Genomic DNA, 18,748 nt, shown 5'->3' on the forward strand with positions numbered 1-18,748 from the left:
CAATACCGTAGCACTGTTCCCATTGAGCTGACCGGCAGGAGCGTTATATTACGATGTTCTTGCCGGTCAGCCTGGTAGGAACATCGTAATACCGTGGCGGTGAGGCAGCCTGGTTGACACCGCCTCATCCCTGTGAGTTTGGCGGTCAGGTCGTCTGACCCCCAAACTCGTAATGAGCCCCTTAGTGATTTTTATGTATTAGTATAGTGAGTTATTAGCTTGCATAAGTAGACAACAATAACATCCTTTAGCAACATTTGTTTCAATGATTACATTCAGTGAGATTGTCCGATGGGACTGCAAAGCAAGTCCAAAAACACTGGAAAGTTGGCTCATGTTAATGTGAAGCAGGAAATACATGCAGACCAGCAGTAAGCACAAACAGATGATAAAAGAGAGGGCAGGAGTACAGACTATTCTGACCAGGAATGTGGCAGTGCTTGGAGAAAACACAATATGTTCATCTCTTTTAAATCCTGCACAAATACTGCAAAGGTCAATTAACACATATTTTTTCGAACCAAAGCTCTTTGGGTCTTCTCTGTGTGATGTTAAGGCTCTTTGTAAAGTGTCCCTGAGTTCCACCGTGGGATGAGACATAACATAGCTGCATGTTTGATGGAGTTTAAGGGGTAAATAGAGTATTTTATTAAGTTGTAACTCAGATCTTGGTAATTAAGTTAGACGCATTGTCCGTTACCTTACAAAAAGGAATGCATTTGATTTATATTAGGGGTGGGCATAACTCGCATAATTCAGTGTATCATAATCACACAGATTTATCTAATAAATCCAATAAATTATGCTTGAATTATGCAAGAAGAGTAATTCTGCATTTAGCACTGCTTTTCAGTGAAAAATGTGCCCTCATGTTTAAAATGCATCCTGCATGCATTTTGTGCTAAGAAAATAGCGCTAAATGCAACAGAACACAAATAGCGAGCGCAAGCAGCCGCTCAAGCTCGTTAAATGTCCTCGTTGGGTAGCGTTTTCCCCCAATTTACCACAAGCAGTGCTATCCACTTAGCGCAAGCACAAAATGTAGCAGAACATAAATAGCAAGCAAGAGCTGCTGTTGGCACTCACTAAATATGCTTTTGCATTGGGTTTTTTCCCCCCACTTACTTTTAAATATGCAAGGAGGAGTAATCACATAATTCTCAGTAGTTCCACGTCAAAGAGTAACATGAAATTATGGAAATTAATCCAATGACTCTGGAGTAATTGAAATTCCTCCCAAGCATAATTTATATATCAGATTTGTTGGTGAAGCCTCTAAAGATCTCTCTAATTTAGGAGGTGGCTGATGCTAAATGCTGAGTGACAAATTGATTTTTACTATTTGCTGTCTTCACAGCAGGGTGCCTGGCCAAGTGAGGGATAGGCAGCATGAGTGTGCCTTGGAAGGAATGGCCTGTGTATTTGCCTACCGATTTTTTTTTGTTCACCCTGGCATACGGATAAATGTAAGTAAATGTCCATCACCTCAATGTTCAGAGGCACTGGGATGGACAAGCGAGTGTGGAACCTGGCACATAACCTGCTGGTATGGATGCAAAGACACATTCCTGACCAACAAGTTAATCTCTACTTCTCAATATATACAAATGTCATGATATTGTGGTAGTCAGTGATCTGTGTATGATATTTTTGATGTCTGGATAAAATATAAAATAAAAATATTGTGAATTAAAAATATTGTGTCAAGAATATCGGAATGTCAAAAATATCATCAACTGGAATATCAACAATATCGTTTTAAGTGTTGTTTTTAATATATTTGTAAAACTATCTTATTTGAAAATATTGTATATAAAACCATTTCTAGGTCTTAATTTGCATGTATTTTATTGTAGTGTGATTGATTTCATATTTTTAAAAATTTTTGGACTTCTATGGTGGCGGTCTGACCACAGCACCTCTGGTGGTTGGACCGCCGGATTACGAGTTTGAAGGTCGCTCTGCCAAAAGACTGCCAGCCGTTCACCAGCACCACGGTCGCGGCTCCTAAGGGGGACAGGGTGGGTGTGATGTGATGGGGAGGGGAAGGGGGGACAGGGGGAGGTGGGAGCGGTGGGGGGAATTCATTAAATTATTTTTTTTAAATAAAAATTTACCTTAACTCACAGCGAGCCACTCCTCCATCGCAGGCTGCAGGCACAGGCTCCCAGCCTGCCCTGCACCAATCAGCCAGGCAACACAGTTGCCAGGCTGGAGACAGCCTCCTGCGTATGTGTTTGGCAGGCCCAAGATGGCCGGCCAAACACACATTTGCTCTGAGGGAGAGTGATGTGTACTCTCCCTCAGTGCACATCACCCCTGTGGCCTCGCCCAGATCAGAACGAAAGGATAATAAACATAGTTTCTGAAAGGTTTGCAGCTTCTGCTGCTGGCGGGGGGCGGGCAACACTCCTCCGCCCATATGGAGGAGCTGCCCCTGTGGCACCATTATAGTCAGTATGGTAGTAACCCTGGCGGTCCTGACCGCGGGGGCCAATGTTGGAGATCCCACCATCGGGACCATCATGCCCATTATGACCTGCAGGGCCGCCAAGATTTCAATGCAGATCCCACTGGCATGGAAAGCTTGGTGGTCTGGCAGGTAAGGGGACCAATATAGGGGGCCCCAGGGTGTATGGCCTCATGGAGGGGGAGCCCCTGTGGGCCCTCAAAAAAATTGAGGTTTGAGAGAGCACTGTGTCCTGTGCATGCCGTGGTGCATGTACACATGCTACCCATTGTGCCGGCACGTAGGGAAGCATGGCAGGCAGCAGCTCCATTCTACTGCCCACTTTCTCCGCCTGCCAGTGGTGCCAGCCCCGTGGGAAACTTGTGATCCGGTGGTCCTGAGACCGTCAGCCTGGTGCCATTTGAAGGACCACCACCATGGAGGTCTGGTGGTCCACCTGTCAAACTCATAATGAGGCCCTAAATATTTTAATATGAATTTAATGGTAATGGGGGTGCTAGAGACCCGGTGCACAGGATGACTCCACCGCGCTGAGGATCTGGCAACCTGGGCTCATTATCTGGCATTATCCATGCTCTGAGAGGACCGGCAGTCAACATCCACGTTGCTGGAGGCAGTCACATGGCAGGGGGAGACCGCAAAATGTTTTCCCAGCCAAGAGACAGTGGTGGTGTGAGGGGGCTGGTGGTGCTACCAGATCCGCCATTTTTTTGGGGGGGTCCTGTGTCCAGAAGGGCATACTGCACCTGGACTGTGTGCTGTTTGCAGCCTGGGGGCGACCTCTCATGTGGTTTCGCTGGCAGGGATTTGAGCTGCTGTGGGAGTGCTCAAGCCCGGATGCAGTGCATACAGGGTCTGGAAGCGGGACTGAGCAGGTGGAGACAGATGGAGCGGGCAACAGCGGTGCAGCACCTGGCTTTGGAAAGGCAAGTGCATGGACAGGCAGTGAGTGCTGGAGGCTGCCCGGTGCCAAGAAACTTGTACTTGTGAAGGCCCCCTGTTGGACCTGGCTTTTTGACAGGGACATCCCCAAACTTTTTGCCTCCTTCCTCCTATTTTTTCTGACCTGTTGTTGTTGGCTTTTGACCTCTGGGCACTTTACCACTGCTAACCAGTGCTAAAGTGCATATGCTCTCTGTGTAAAGTGTACTACTGATTGGTTTATCCACGATTGACTATTTAATTTACTTGTAAATCCCTGGTAGAGTGCACTACATGTGCCTAGGGCAGGTAGATTAAATGCTACTAGTGGGCCTGCAGCACTGGTTGTGCCACCCACCTCAGTAGCCCCTTAACCCTGTCTCAGGCCTGCCATTGCAAGGCCTGTGTGTGCAGTTTCACTGCCACTTCGACTTGGCATTTAAAAGTACTTGCCAAGCCTAGAACTCCCCTTTTACTACATATAAGTCATCCCTAATGTGTGCCCTAGGTAACCCCTAGAACAGGGTGCAGTGTAGGTAAAAGGCAGGACATGTACCTGTGTAGTTATATGTCCTGGTAGTGTAAAACTCCTAAATTCGTTTTTACACTACTGTGAGGCCTGCTCCTTTCATAGGCTAACATTGGGGCTGCCCTCATACACTATTGAAGTGGCAGCTGCTGATCTGAAAGGAGCAGGAAGGTCATATTTAGTATGGCCAGAATGGTAATACAAAATCCTGCTGACTGGTGAAGTCGGATTTAATATTACTATTCTAGAAATGCCACTTTTAGAAAGTGAGCATTTCTTTGCACTAAAATCTTGTTGTGCCCTTCAATCCACGTCTGGCTAGGTTTAGTTGACAGCTCCTTGTGCATTCACTCAGACACACCCCAAACACAGGGTACTCAGCCTCACTTGCATACATCTGCATTTTGAATGGGTCTTCCTGGGCTGGGAGGGTGGAGGGCCTGCCCTCACACAAAGGACTGCCACGTACCCCTACTGGGACTCTGGCAGACAGGATTGAACTGAAAGGGGGCTTGGTGCATTTCTTAGACACTCTTTGAAGTCACCCCCACTTCAAAGGCACAACTTAGTATAAAACAGGGCCTCTGCCCTACCTCATCAGACACTTGCTGGAGAAGAAACCTGAACCAGAAACTACATCCTGCCAAGAAGAACTGCCTGGCTGCTCAAAGGACTCACCTGTCTGCTTTTCTACAAAGGACTGCTGCCTTGCTGTTGGCCTGCTGCCTTGCTGAACTCTTGTCTGGCTGTAAAAGTGCTCTCCAAGGGCTTGGATAGAGCTTGCCTCCTGTTCCCTGAAGTCTCAGGACCAAAAAGACTTCTCTCTTCCTCTTGGACGCTCCGTGCGCTGAACTTTTCGACGCACAGCTTGTTCCGCGGCAAGAAAAACGCCGCACACCGGCGCTGATCGACGCAACGTCTTCGGGACGACCGAAACTTTGACGCACGGCCTCGCAAGGACAACGCCGCCCGACTTCCCGGGAGAAATCGACGCGACAACTGCCGTGAGATCAAAACTTTGACGCACGGCCTCGCAAGGACAACGCCGCCCGACTCCGCAGGAGAAATCGACGCAACGCCTGCCGTGAGATCGAAACTTTGACGCACGGCCTCGCAAGGACAACGCCGCCCGACTCCACAGGAGAAATCGACGCGACGCCTGCCGTGAGATCGAAACTTTGATGCACGGCCTCGCAAGGACAGCGCCGCCTGACTCCGCAGGAGAAATCGACGCGACGCCTTCCGTGAGATCGAAACTTCGACGCGCAGCCCCGCAGAACGACGTTCAGCCGGAAAACAAGCAGGTAAATCCACGCACAGACCCGGGACATCTGGTACTCCCCGCAAACCACAGTAAGAGACTGTCCGCGTGCCGGAAAACGACGCCCGACTCCCCGCGTGGAAAATAACGACGCAAGTCCGTGTGTGCTGAGGAGAAATCGACGCACACACCAGTTTTCCACGCACCTCTTCTCCTGTGGCCCTCTGAGGAGATTTTCCACCAGAAACCAGGTACTTTGTGTTTGAAAGAGACTTTGTTTACTTTCTAAAGACTTAAGACACTTTCTATCACTTTTTCAGTGATATCTTTACAAATTCGTATTGCAACTTTGATCGTTTTGACCTGAAGATACCCAGATAAATATTATATATTTTTCTAAACACTGTGTGGTGTATTTTTGTGGTGTTATGCTATGGTGTTGTATGATTTATTGCACAAATGCTTTACACATTGCCTTCTAAGTTAAGCCTGACTGCTCGTGCCAAGCTACCGGAGGGTGAGCACAGGCTGATTTTGGATTGTGTGTGACTTACCCTGACTAGAGTGAGGGTTCTTGCTTGGACACAGGGCAACCTGACTGCCAACCAAAAAAACCATTTCTAACACCCACCAACTATTTGTTCTGACCCGGCATTGCTTCCGGGCAGCTCTGGGACAATTGACCACTGAACGTGGCTATGGCACAAGGCAAATCTGTGCTCCCTGCAGGACCCACCAATACAAATTGTACCCTGGTGGTCCCCAAGGTCTGCATGTGCCCCCCTCCAGTTGACAGTATGGAGAACTGTGTGGCAGGTGACGTGGAAGGACTGGGGATCTGGGCTGTTCAGAGCCACATATTCCCAAAGACAGCATGGAGCCTACCTCCCACATCTTGGCATTTTCGCCGGACATTGTGGCCTTTTGCGGAGTAAGAAGTCTCAGGTCCTTGACCATAGGCCCACCAAGTACAGGGAGGGGACTAGATGCATCTGTGGACCCTGTGGGAGGAAATTGATGCAACTTGGATCCTGAGGCTCTTCTAGTTGGTTTCTGCCCCTCCAGGCGAAGGTACAGATTGTGATGCAAGAGGGGGTGATACGGGACGAGACAGTGGCGCTGGGGCTTGGTGGTGCTCCAGTGCCCACAAAACATATTGGGTTCTGCTGCACGGTCTCCTCAAATAGTATTGGAAAACTAGCTTGTAGAGATGGGGAAGAACGACAGACGACAAACTAAGCTGAAATTTTAGGCTCACTGGTCATCGAAGACAATGGATGCTTATTCTGCTGCATCCACAGTGCCTCCATGTACATCAACCTCAATGGAAGAGGACAATGATGATCTAAAATCTCTCCTTCAAGTCATGCAGGGCAGCCTGGCTACCACTGAATCTAAGATGGATGCATTAGGGTCCCGGTTGGATGCGATAACTCATAAACTCGAGAGACACGATGTGCGGTTGCAGGAATTGGAGCAGCCCATATTCAGCATGGAGGATGCAGTTGCAGCATAAATCACATCCTTTTTAAACATGGAAAAGGTCCTCAAATTGATACCTGCCTAAAATGAAGACTTAAAAGCAAACCTCACAGCAATAATTCACGCATCATAGGATTTCCGGAGTCTATAAACACAGGTAGAATGGAGGACTATGTTGAGAGGCTGCTGGTGGCGTTAATTGGAGTGGGCACATTCTCCCCAATTCTGGTGGTGGAAAGGGCACACACATCACTGGCGGCTTGGCTGCCCTTTGGCCTGGGCAGGATTTGCAGAGTTTCACTCTGCGAAATTCCACCGAGTTACCTAAAAACTCTGCAAGATTCCTCAGAAATCCATGAGCAGTGGATTTCCCATAAGTCATGTTATGTAATTTTTTTCTATTCGAGCAGCAGCTTTCTCAACGCAAATGGCAGCTTTCTCAACGAAAGTGGTAGCTACCTGCTGCGACCTCCCACGTTGAGAAATCTCACAGGGAAGTGGTCAAGCGCGCAATTTTCTCTCTCATGCTCGACAACTCAACCTCGGTGAGTCATGCAGAAGACAAAACTCTGCCACGCAGCGGTTGGTGGAGTTTTTCAGAACTCCACACTCCAAGCAGAGCGGAGAGTGGGTAAAAGTCCACAAACTGTGCCGGAGGAGTGGAGTTTACTGCCCACCCCTAATTATTATAGCCCTACTCCACAATTTCAAGGACCATGACATAGCACTCTGCATAGCCAAAGAAAAGCATTAATTGGAGGTTAAAGGGAGCAAAATATATATCTCTCTCTGGAATTCACACTTGTTGTGCAGGAAGCAAAACAAAAATTAATTGCTGGCAGGCAAAATCTTCGAAAGGTGAATATACAGTATGTAGTGATGGATCTGGCAGGTTGCGCACATCCCATCAGGGTAAACCCAAAATATTTCAAAGACTGCAGCAGGTCACCATGTTTCTGCGCAAGCTCCCACAAGATGATCTCCGGGGAACCTGGGAACCCATTCACCACTTGCCAATCCAGACTGAGCCAGGATATGTGGCGTTGATTTATTGCGGTGGAGCCGACTGTGGTGGAAACACCCATAATGGGCACCTGAGGTGATAAGTCCCTCAATATCAAAGACTAAGAAAGAGAGACTGGTTGGTTTATTGTCTATGTACTTGTGCATGGTGTGATGGAAGATGGATTGGTGTGTCAGCAGTAGCCATGATGATGCACCGGAGACAAAGAGCTTCTCCTCCTTGGACTGTCTGAGTAGTGAACTGCTAGTGCCTGATAGAGACGCAATAGCTTCCCCCTGCACCCTCAATTTGGGGATAATTACTCGGCTCCCAGTGCTACCCACTGCATTAACCACTATACATGTTGTACATTAGTGGGAGTATATTGGAAGTTTGTTGTTTAAATGACTTTTATTTTCAGTAAACACAAGGTGGGAGTGATGTCCTGGTGAGATTGGGCTACAAGAGAGGGAAGTGTTGGGGCAAGCCATGGAGTTGGGCTGATCTGAGAAAGGGACTTCAAATAACAATGGGCAGGCAATCAAGGGTGTTATGCCATAGCATGGTGCAAACTAGGTAACTCAAAGGTTACATTTGTGAATTGCTATGGACCAAATGTAGATGAACCAGAATTTTTTGATTGACTGTGTGAGGTGAGATCCTGGCTACACTCTTGCATGCATTAGTCTGGGGTGGGAACTTTCATTGTGTGTTACATGAAAGAGCAGGCCGATTGCATATCCCCTCCAGTTATCGCAATCTAGCCTCGACACATTTGAACAACATACTAAGGGGCCACCAACTAGTGGATATTTGAAGAACCAGGCACCCTGAGACTAGGGAGAGCACTTTCTACTCTGGGGTACATGGGGGATGGTCGCAGTTTGGTGACCTGGGCTGGAGGCCACGTGGGCCCTGGGTGTTGAGGATATTGCATGCACCCTACTGGATGACTTCAGTATTTGTGAGACTTAGAATGCTGAGTGCCGACTACACTACAGCTGTTGGTGGCTCGCTCCAAAGACTCTATTAGACCAAGTATTCACAAATGAACTGCAAGTTGAAATAATAGAATTCTCTGACAAAAATTAAGGGACCATGGACTCATTTGACACAGCATGATAAGCCTTCTAGGTTACCATCTGTGGCAGTTGTATAGCCAAGCACAGTGGGCTCCTCCATTCATTGCGTAGAGATTTAAAGCAGTTGAAGAGTAAACACAGGACTTTGGCAATTACATTGGTGCAAGACAGGCATGCAGACATCTTAGAGTGATTTAGAGCCAATGTTACTGAATTTTAAGAGTTGGCTCAGCGCGAATGCATAAATAGGGGCAGAAATGCCCAGACTAGGAACTATGGTCGGGGGAGACACCGGTGAGGGCGCTGGCCTCAGTGCTTCGGCACCCAAGAAATGCAAAAACTGTTACTGAAATCACTAATTTACAAGGTGATGCTGTTCATGATCCAGCCGGCATGCTGGGTGTGTTTGTAGATTATCATAAGTCACAATACACTTACGACAATTTGACTCTGGAAGAGCCTCTCTTGCAATATTTAGTTGTGGTGGCACTTAGCTGGCTTGGATAGGGACAGAGTCTCTTCCTGGAACAGTAGATGAACTCTCATCGGTCATGGGTTTGCTTCTCACTTGTAAAGCCCCTTGACTGTATGGGCTCCCGTCAGAATTTTAAAAGAGGTATGCCCAGCAGCTGCGCCTCAAGCCGCTGGTGCTGATTGAAGATGTCAAGTGAAAGGGTACATTGCCACAGACAGTGCATGAAGCATTGATCTTTACCATTTTGAAACTGGGTTGGGCACCCTATGCATGCACACTTATAGACCAGTGTCTAATGGGCTTATGCTACTTATGCCACAGTTGGTCAGGCCGAATCAGTCAGAATTTGTTCAGGGGCACTCCACAGCACATAATTTGCATACACTTATTGCCATAGTGCAGCACTTCAATCCGAACTGAATGCAGCAGCAATATTTCTGGATGCCACGAAGGCATTCAACTCTTTGGAGTGGGCCTTTTTATTAGAGCACAACTCATGGAGTTTCACTCTGCAGAATTCCACAGAATTACGTAAAAACTCCACACGATTCCACAGAGTTCCACGAGTAGGCGAAAATCGGTATATCGCGCAGAATTTTAGCCACAGGAGGTTGTTTCACACTGAGAAATCAGCTCAAATGGCACCAGGTGGCACACTGTAGGGCTCTTCTGCATGGGTTGGTTTTACTGCCGCTCAAGTAGATTTTCTACTCAAGCAGCAGCTTCCCCACCGTGAACAGTCGGGACCACCCGCGACCGCCCTCGTTGGGAAAATCTCGCCGGGTGCCCTCCTAGCACCAATAAATCATGCTAGGGGACACCAATTCTCATTTGCGCTCTCCATCTTATCATTAACGAGCCGCACTCAAGAAAAAACTCTGCAATGGCAGAATTTGTCCAGAACACTGCGTTACATGCATAACATGGAGTGACAAAAACTCTGCGAATTTCAGTGGTGGAGCGCATTTTATCTCCCACCCCTCATTTTTATTTGCTATCTTTGAGCAGATGGGTATGCTGTGCTGGGATGGATATGGTTACTGGATGATAAACCTACAGCGAGGGTCTGTGTAAATGGGATGTTATCGGAATCCTTCGGTTTGGTGCGTGGCTCCCGGAAGGGGTACTCTCTCTCACCACTCTAGTTTGCCCTGGTGATAGAGCCGCTGGAGGCTAGCCTGTGGTAGCTATACTCAGAATTTGCCTCTAGATTCACTAGCTGACATATCCTGGCATCACTCTACGCAGACAATACCACCCTGTACTTGCTGCAACCTGGTGACAGGCCTAATGTAAACCTGCAGGAGTTGACACGGTTCACACATACTCAGGTATGTGGATTAACTGGGAGAATCTTGGATCTTTCCTTTAACGGCCAATACCTCAAAGTTCACTCAAGACATTCTACTGCACTGGTACATTGAAGAGCTCAAATATTTCAGTATGTGGAGATATAGGGATAGAGAAACCTTGATTTGCGCAAACTATGGCACCACAATGACCTCTCTCACTGAGCAGATCTCCAGGTGGATCTCACTCCCATTATCACTGGCAGAGCGTACAGGCCTTATGAAGATGGTTGTGCTATTGAAACTTTTTTTCAATATATCAATACTGCTGACAGCAGCATTCTTCTTGAAACTCTGCGCGCAGATGGTTTGGTTCACGTGGGCTAGGAGGAAACACAAATAAAATGGGAAACACTCACACTACCATTTCGTGGGGGGACTTTGAGGTCCCTGATTCTGAACTTTGCTACATTAGTGCTCAGGCTCATCTTGCACTCCAATGGTAGCATCCTACACCTGACCTTGCACATTTGGCGGCGGAACTGACCTAAAACACTTTAGAATATACTTATTACAGCAAGCTGCTGATTCTTGCTTGGACGGCAATGGGCCCTTTTGTGGGGTTTGATGGACTTATTGGGACCACCAGCTATCTGAAACTCTAATCCCCTGCTACGCTCTCAACACATTGGATGTATTGCCCTGTTTAGTCCATAACACTGACTCTGCTGCAGATTGCTTGTTATGATCTCACTGCAAAGCATTTTCCAATGATTGACTGATGCTTACTGTATGTACTTCTCTCATGGTTGTTTATGTAGTTCTGTTACTCAGTGAAAGTACTGTCTACGCTGCATTGTAATGTTGAGCAGTAATTTCCAATAATATTTTTATTTTTTATTTTATTGTTATGAAAATTAATATTGTATAATGTATACATTTATTTTATTATCTTAAATAATTTCCTAAATAATTCATAATTATTTTGAATGTACATGTTAATTATATTAAATGTAAACATATTTTATCGTAAATGTTAAAATGACTATTAAAATATAAAGAAAATGATAACATTTAAAATGTATGATAAAAATAATAATGTAAAATATTTGTAAAACTGCTAATAAAAAAATGTATATGTAATGTTTGAAAATTTTGTTATTTAAAATATTTTTACGTTTTTTTTTTTAATGTTCAATATTATGATGTCATTTTTAACAAATTGTGTGAACATTTTGTTTTTAATTACATTTATTTTAAAAGTTTTTGAAATGTTGTCTAATTAAATTATGGGAATAGAATAAGTGTGCATTATATATAATGTATTAATGTATATTTTGTTGTACATGTGTATGCTATATTTCTATTAAGCAGAATTTAAGCAATGAAATTGTTCATATTTTTATGTAAGTTCTGTTTTCGGAATATAATTTCCAGATTTTTATTTTTTTATTAATATTTAATTTGATAATTAGATGTAGACTTTTGGACCTCTTTAAGAAATTGGCGGTCGGACCGCCCGACCGCCAATGGTGCAAGGAGGACGCCACCATCATACCAGTGGTGCCCCCCGCATTACAATGTTCCCGCTGGGCTGACCGGCGAGAACATTGTAATAAAGCTCATTAAGGGAGCCGAGCCCTATACTGTAGCACGGATGGCGTCGCCCAGCACCTTTGGAATGCAAACTGTCGGCAATGCAGAGACTGCGCATTCCGGCAGTGCTGGGCAAAAGGGGCCCTGCACTGCCCAAACCATGAGCAGCACAGGGGCCCCTCATGGCCCCCGGCACTGGCATTCATCCAGCCTATTCATGGCAGGGTCCCCGTAATGAAAAGGTTGTCGGAAAGTGGGGTTGTAATCAGCCAGGCGGCGCTGAGTTCAGCGCTGCCGTAGCTCATCACAACCCGACCCCCAGCTCCCCATCAGGATCTCTGATCCTTGCAGGGATGGCAGTCTTTACGCAGGTCTGCCCGCCTAAGTCATAATTGGGTTGTCAGATAGCCCAGAGTGTGGCGGTTCGACCATCAACGCAAGGATGGCGGTCCTTGGACTGCCGCACTTGAAATGAGACTCTTTTGGTTTTTACTATCTTTATTGTTGGGTTATGCTTTTTTTTGTTATGCTTCAAAGTTAAAAAATACTAGCAAATAATAATAAAACTTATTAATTATTAATAGTGATTCACATATTCATGTATATATTAATGTTTAATTATTAACATGCAGGTTGGATTATTTTGGGATACTGTGTTTTTTTCAGTAATTTTTATTTTATGTTATAGATCAAAAAGTATGTGTGAGTATGGGCCTATTGATTATATGAATAAACATCTAATGAGGACTAGCATGCATAAAATGTTTTTGATTGTAGAAGAAACACTAAGTACTAAATGGCCCCTCTTAAGGGTCCAACACCTTTCCTAACTTGGTGTAGATTGGAGTACAAATAGTAAATGTCACAGTTTTTAGTGTCTAACACCTTCCCCAAGTTGGTAAAAAATGGAGTGGGAATAGTAAATGTGAGCATGTTAGTATCAAACACCTTCCCCAAATTGGTTTTGATTAGAGTAGGGATAATGAATGTCACCCATTTAGTGCCCAGCACCTTCCCCAAATTGATTTAGATTGGAGTAAGAATAGTAAATGTCACCCTTTTAGTATCTAACAGTTTCTTCAAATTGTTTATGTTGAGGTGGGAATAGTAGATGTCACCTCTTTAGTGACCAACACCTTCCCCAAATTGTTTCATGTTAGAGTGGGAATAGTAAATGTGACTCCTTTAGTGTCCAATGCCTTACCCAAATTGGTTTAGATTGGAGTGGGCTCAATCAATGAATCAGAATTTGTAGAGCGCACTACTCAGCTATAAGAGTCTCAAGGAACTCAGGGGATGCCGGTCCCCGATTAGTAACTGTCATTCCTTTAGTGTCCAACACTTTCCCCAAATTAGTTTAGATTAGAGCGGTAATAGTAAATGTCACCCCTTTAGTGTCCAACGCTTTCTCAAAATGGTTTATGTTGGAGTGGGAAGAGTAAATGTTACTCCTTCAGTGTTCAACAATTTCTGCAAAATTGTTTATGTTGGGTGGGAATAGTTACTGTCACCCCGTTAGTGTCCAAATGCTTCCCAAAATTGGTGTAGATTGGAGTGGGAACAGTAACTGTCACCCCTTCAGTATTGAACACCTTTCCCAAATTGTTTATGTTGGAGTGGGAATACTAATAGCCACCCCTTTAGTGCCCAACTCCTTCCCATAATAGGTTTAGAGTGGAGTGGGAATAGTAAATGCCACCCCCTTAGTGTCCAACAATTTATTTTAAATGCTTTACGTTGAAGTGTGCTTATTAATTTTAATAATTTTAGTGTGAAATACTTCTTTTAAATTGTATGTCTGTGTAATAGAGTTTAAGTTATTTAATTAATGTTGTTGGTAATTACAGATATATATTAAAAAATAGATAGTAGTATATTTGTAACAAATAACATTATTCACTACATATTTTCATAGAATAAACACATCTAACACATTTTTTAATTTGTATTTATTTTTCAAAGTTTACTTTATGTATATTGTTACATTTTTAAACAAATATTTCTAAGTAAAAATAAACATTTATATGTGGATAAATATAACTATTTTTGGTACATCTTTACTAGTAAATAAACAATGCGAATCATATTTAACTAGTATTGAATGTTGTACATATTCCAGGTTTTTTTCTGTTGTTTAACATTGTTTTTAACATTTCTTAAATTGTTTCCAAAATCATTTTAACACACTTTTTTAACATATATTACAACGTTATTTCTTTGTATTCTTATTTAATTTGTATGCTACAATTTTTTAACCCTTGTACAATTTTTTTTTACATGTTTTACATGTTTTTTTTTTTCATTTTTAATGCATCTATTCAACATTTTTAACTTATTTTCCATCCATTTCTATGGGGAGTTAATTTTATTTAGCTGGCATTTCTTTTAATCACTACTTTAGATTTTGTAGTTTATTTGTGTAATCTTAGTCTATTTTCTGTGATCCAGGTTGCGATAAAGTGCTACTGGTCATCCAAACAGGTTACTCCTTTCTAAATGTTTTTTTAGGGTTTTGGGGGGTAAGGGGTGCCAAGCACATCCTCGATGTAGACACATTAGGAACTCGCACCACAGCTTCACCTCATCTCGGAACCCTTGTATGACTGCTGTTGCATGGAGAACATCAGCGCATCCCCTTTGCTGCATGGTTGGAATCAATCAACACAACCTGGATTTAAGGTACTTAGGTTCAGTGGGTCCAATTAGGTCCTTGAAGCCGGCCTGTGCTCCATTGCGTTCAACTTGAAATTTTGACTTTGTCCCGGTCCAGCGTCCAGAAACCCCCGGTTAACTCTTTTGGCTTCTAAGTGCTATTTTACAGTTTATTCTTTTAAAAATCATAACTCAAGTTCTACTTATTGGACTGTTGTGATTTTGGTCTTGTTTTATTTATTAAATACAGTTAAATTTTCTAACCTGGTGTGGGATTCTTTTTGCATTGTTTGTACTGTTTTCCTGTTTTAAGTGCTGCACGAATACTTTACACATTGCCTTCAACTTAAGCCTGGCTGTTCCGTGTCAAACTACCAGAGGGCGAGCACAGGTTAATTTGGGGTTTGCTTGTGCCCTACCCTGACAAGAACTGTGATTGCTGGTTGACCACGGCTCACACCCAAGTCAACCAACAACCCAATTTCTCACAATTATCATTTAATGTTCTTTCTCCACTGGGAACAGTTGTTGTTTATGTGTTCTGTATTTGTGAGCAACCTGAATGTAGATGGCTTTGTATCATATGCTTCCCAAGGAATGCACTACCGTGCAGTGGGTGAAGGATGTTAGCCACCTCTGCTGGGAGCTGTCTGAGTGCCTCTGCCAGATCATTTCCACCCCCCAGCCTCAGCTGCATTCTGAAAGGGGAGGGGCTTCCTATTTGGCACCATTTAAACAACTGTATCTGAGCCAGGTAGAACAATTGCAAAAGAGGCTCTTGATGAACAGGCAGCTGGACTGAGGTGTATTGAGGTCATGCAACGACCATTAAAGTCTCTGGTTTGAGGGGCCCCTCTGAATCTGAACTGAGCAAGACAGCTGATTTGCCGATTAAGCAAGACAGGATATGTGTAGTATGACGTTTTTCAGTTTATTTGGGGTTAGAGCTTGTAAAAAAGTTTTAAAAATAATCCTTCGGCTGTCTGCCTTCAAACAGCTACTCAACACTATTCTTTGGGTTCTAGGAGTACATGTTTCCTTTTTTCTGCACTGAGTACACTAAAAAAAAAGAGTGAATAGGATTCTTAGTGGTTAAAATATGGAAGTCACAATAAGATATCTATAAAGAATCACAGGAAAACATAGTTAATGGTATTAAATCTTTCCTGTGAGATATAGGTTGAAATATTATGGTTCTGATAATAAATGTAAGCACTGACTTTTGACAGTTATGGTTAGGTACGATACCACAGCACCTCCTAAAGCTCTGATTTTCCACTTGAGACATGCCCTCTACTCAGCACCCCTGCATTTGATAATTGCTGAGTATGGCTGTGCTGGTTCAACAATCCACTTTAGAGCCTTAACAGAGAAAAGACATTTAAGATGTGCAGCTTTCATTTGGTTAATTTCACTCTTCACTGGTTGAAGGCATTTTGCATGTCTCAGAGATCATGCAGCAAGTCTCTGCGCAACCCGTCAAATGTCAGAAATAACAAGCATTTGCAATGCTATAGGTCTCGTATATTTTGAAAGAATTAATTGTAAATTTTTTACAACAGCGCCCACGTGCAAAAACAAAAGAAAACATGAGTGGAAACTGAGAAAAGACGACTTAACAGAATAAAAAAAGTTCGTTTGAAAAAATACAACTTTGCCATTTTGTTTGTCCTGCTGGGCACGATTTTGCCAGTCAAAAGCCTTTTGTTTGCGGGGCACTGTAAGTTAAAAAGAACAAAATAGTACCGTGATCACGATGGGAGCAGCAGACGGGCACTAATTAAGTGGAAATCAATCAGTACTTGATCCCTGCTCCACATAGAGGAACCAAAATGATGCCAGGAATGCCTTGACGAGTTACGAGGCTGTAAAAAAGAGTGCCACGCAAACCAACAAATGGTGAGCAACAGGCGGGCTTCAAGCCCTTTACTGAACACAACAGCATCTTGCATGCGAGACGCATGCGCTAGAGCATGCACTTGCAGGCTCGACCCTAAAAATGAAGACTGAGTGGCAAGAAAAGGAGAAAAATGTAAAAAGAGGAGGAGGCATAGATAAACAGGGGATCAAAGAAAACAATAAAATAGAATATGAAGAGACGAGAGCGAGACAATGTGTTGAAGATAAAGATAATACAGGAATGAAGAAATAATGAGATGGAATTCAAATGAGGACAGATTTAGAAAGCAATGAAAGAGGAGAGAGCTAAAGGAGCAGAAGGGAGTTTGACAAGGAGAGAGGTGGAAACAAAAGAGAAAAGAAGGAGAGAAAGAAAAGTGGGGTTTGGCCAGGTGAAGGAAGTAGTGATATAGAAAAAGTTATCAGGTTAGAGCTAGTTACTCCCACAGAAGTCTGTTCATCATAGACACATGTGAGGCCATTCTGCCTCCCTACAGACCTGCTTCGCTAAGCTTTTCTTTATTGTTTTTTATTAAAACCCCTCCTCTGCCTTACCACTCCCTGTTCCTGTTTCTGTTGCCATAGATGGTCCGCTTTGCGATGTCTCAGTTGTCTGCTAAAAAGCAGAAAACTATGGTGAAGGATGCAGATTCTGGCCCATATTTATACTCTGTTTGCGCTGAATTAGCGTCATTTTTTTTAACGCAAATTCAGTGCAAACTAAACTCCATATTTATACTTTGGCGCTAAACACGTCTAGTGCCAAAGTTTTAGAGTTCGCGTCGGTGTTTGCTTTCGGAAAACTACCTTGCCTCAATGAGAAGCAAGGTAGGCATTCCCAGGCAAAAACCCACGCAATAGCCCTAGTGCCATATTTATCCTCCCGTGCTAAATTCACGCACGGGAGGAGGAGGGCCTTAAATAATGGCACTAAGCCTGCTCAGTGCCATTATTTAACGCCTGGGTATGGGCAGGCGTTAAGGGACCTGTGGGCCTTTTTGCCATGGTCAGAGACCATGGAAACAGCCCACAGGTGCCCTTCCCTGCCCCCTGGGGCAGCACCCCACCCACCCGCACCTACACCTGGAGGACATCTAAGGATGGGGGGCCCAGGTAAGTAAGTCCGGGTACGTTTTTAATTTTTTTTTATTTCATAGTGCCACAGGGGGGCCTATCTTAGGCCCCCATACATGGCACTGTGCCCAATGGCCATGCCCAGGGGATGCAAGTCCCCTGGGCATGGCCATGGGGCTGGGGGCATGATTCCTGTCTTAACTGAACCAAGAGTCATGTCCGTGGGGTTCTAACGTCAAAAAATGACACTAGTCTTGGCAGAGGCATTTTTTTGCCTTTGCCCGTACTAGCGTCATCCTCTGACGATAAACCCCCTGTTCCCCGTACGCCTCCCGCACCCGGCTAGTGTCGTTTTCTATGACGATAGCCAGACATTACCGCCGGCTAGCGTCATACCATAAATATGACGCCCGGCCGGCATCTTGGTATAGCGCTAGCCGGCGAGAAACTTTTTGACGCTGAACTGCGTTAGTACAGTTCATCATCAAAAGGTATAAATATGGGCCTCTGTCTCTAAGAGCAGATATATTGAAGGGGAACAATTTAATTTTCTGAGTTGTTAAGACACATCAGAGAAATGTTGGTTTTTCAGCACAAAGTTTTTCCTCAGGAAGAATTCTTTGGTCAGTACACTGCATCTCCTCCTGATGACCTTCCGATGCATGACACGGTTGAGACTTTGGTCATCAAGGAATGGAAGGACACTGATAACACTGCTCTTCTGTATTTTCTTTTTAAATGCTATCATCTGGAAGGATATGAGGAGAGGTACCCTCAGGTGCCTAAAGTGAATACTATGTTGTCGCGCATGAGATCTGTCACTTCGTCTGAGGAGGAGATCCTGACGAATTCAGCAGATAAAACCGAGAGCATCATCATTTCCATCTCTGATGACTGGGAAGAGGCAGCGGACAGGTTTCAGGCTTGTATGCGGGCAGTCAGCAGGTGGATGAGTGACAACTGCCTTAAAATGAACGGGGAGAAAACCGAGATCATGGTGTTTGGAATGGGTAGT

The sequence above is a fragment of the Pleurodeles waltl genome, chromosome 10 (assembly GCF_031143425.1).
Source record: "Pleurodeles waltl isolate 20211129_DDA chromosome 10, aPleWal1.hap1.20221129, whole genome shotgun sequence".
Lineage (NCBI taxonomy): Eukaryota > Metazoa > Chordata > Amphibia > Caudata > Salamandridae > Pleurodeles > Pleurodeles waltl.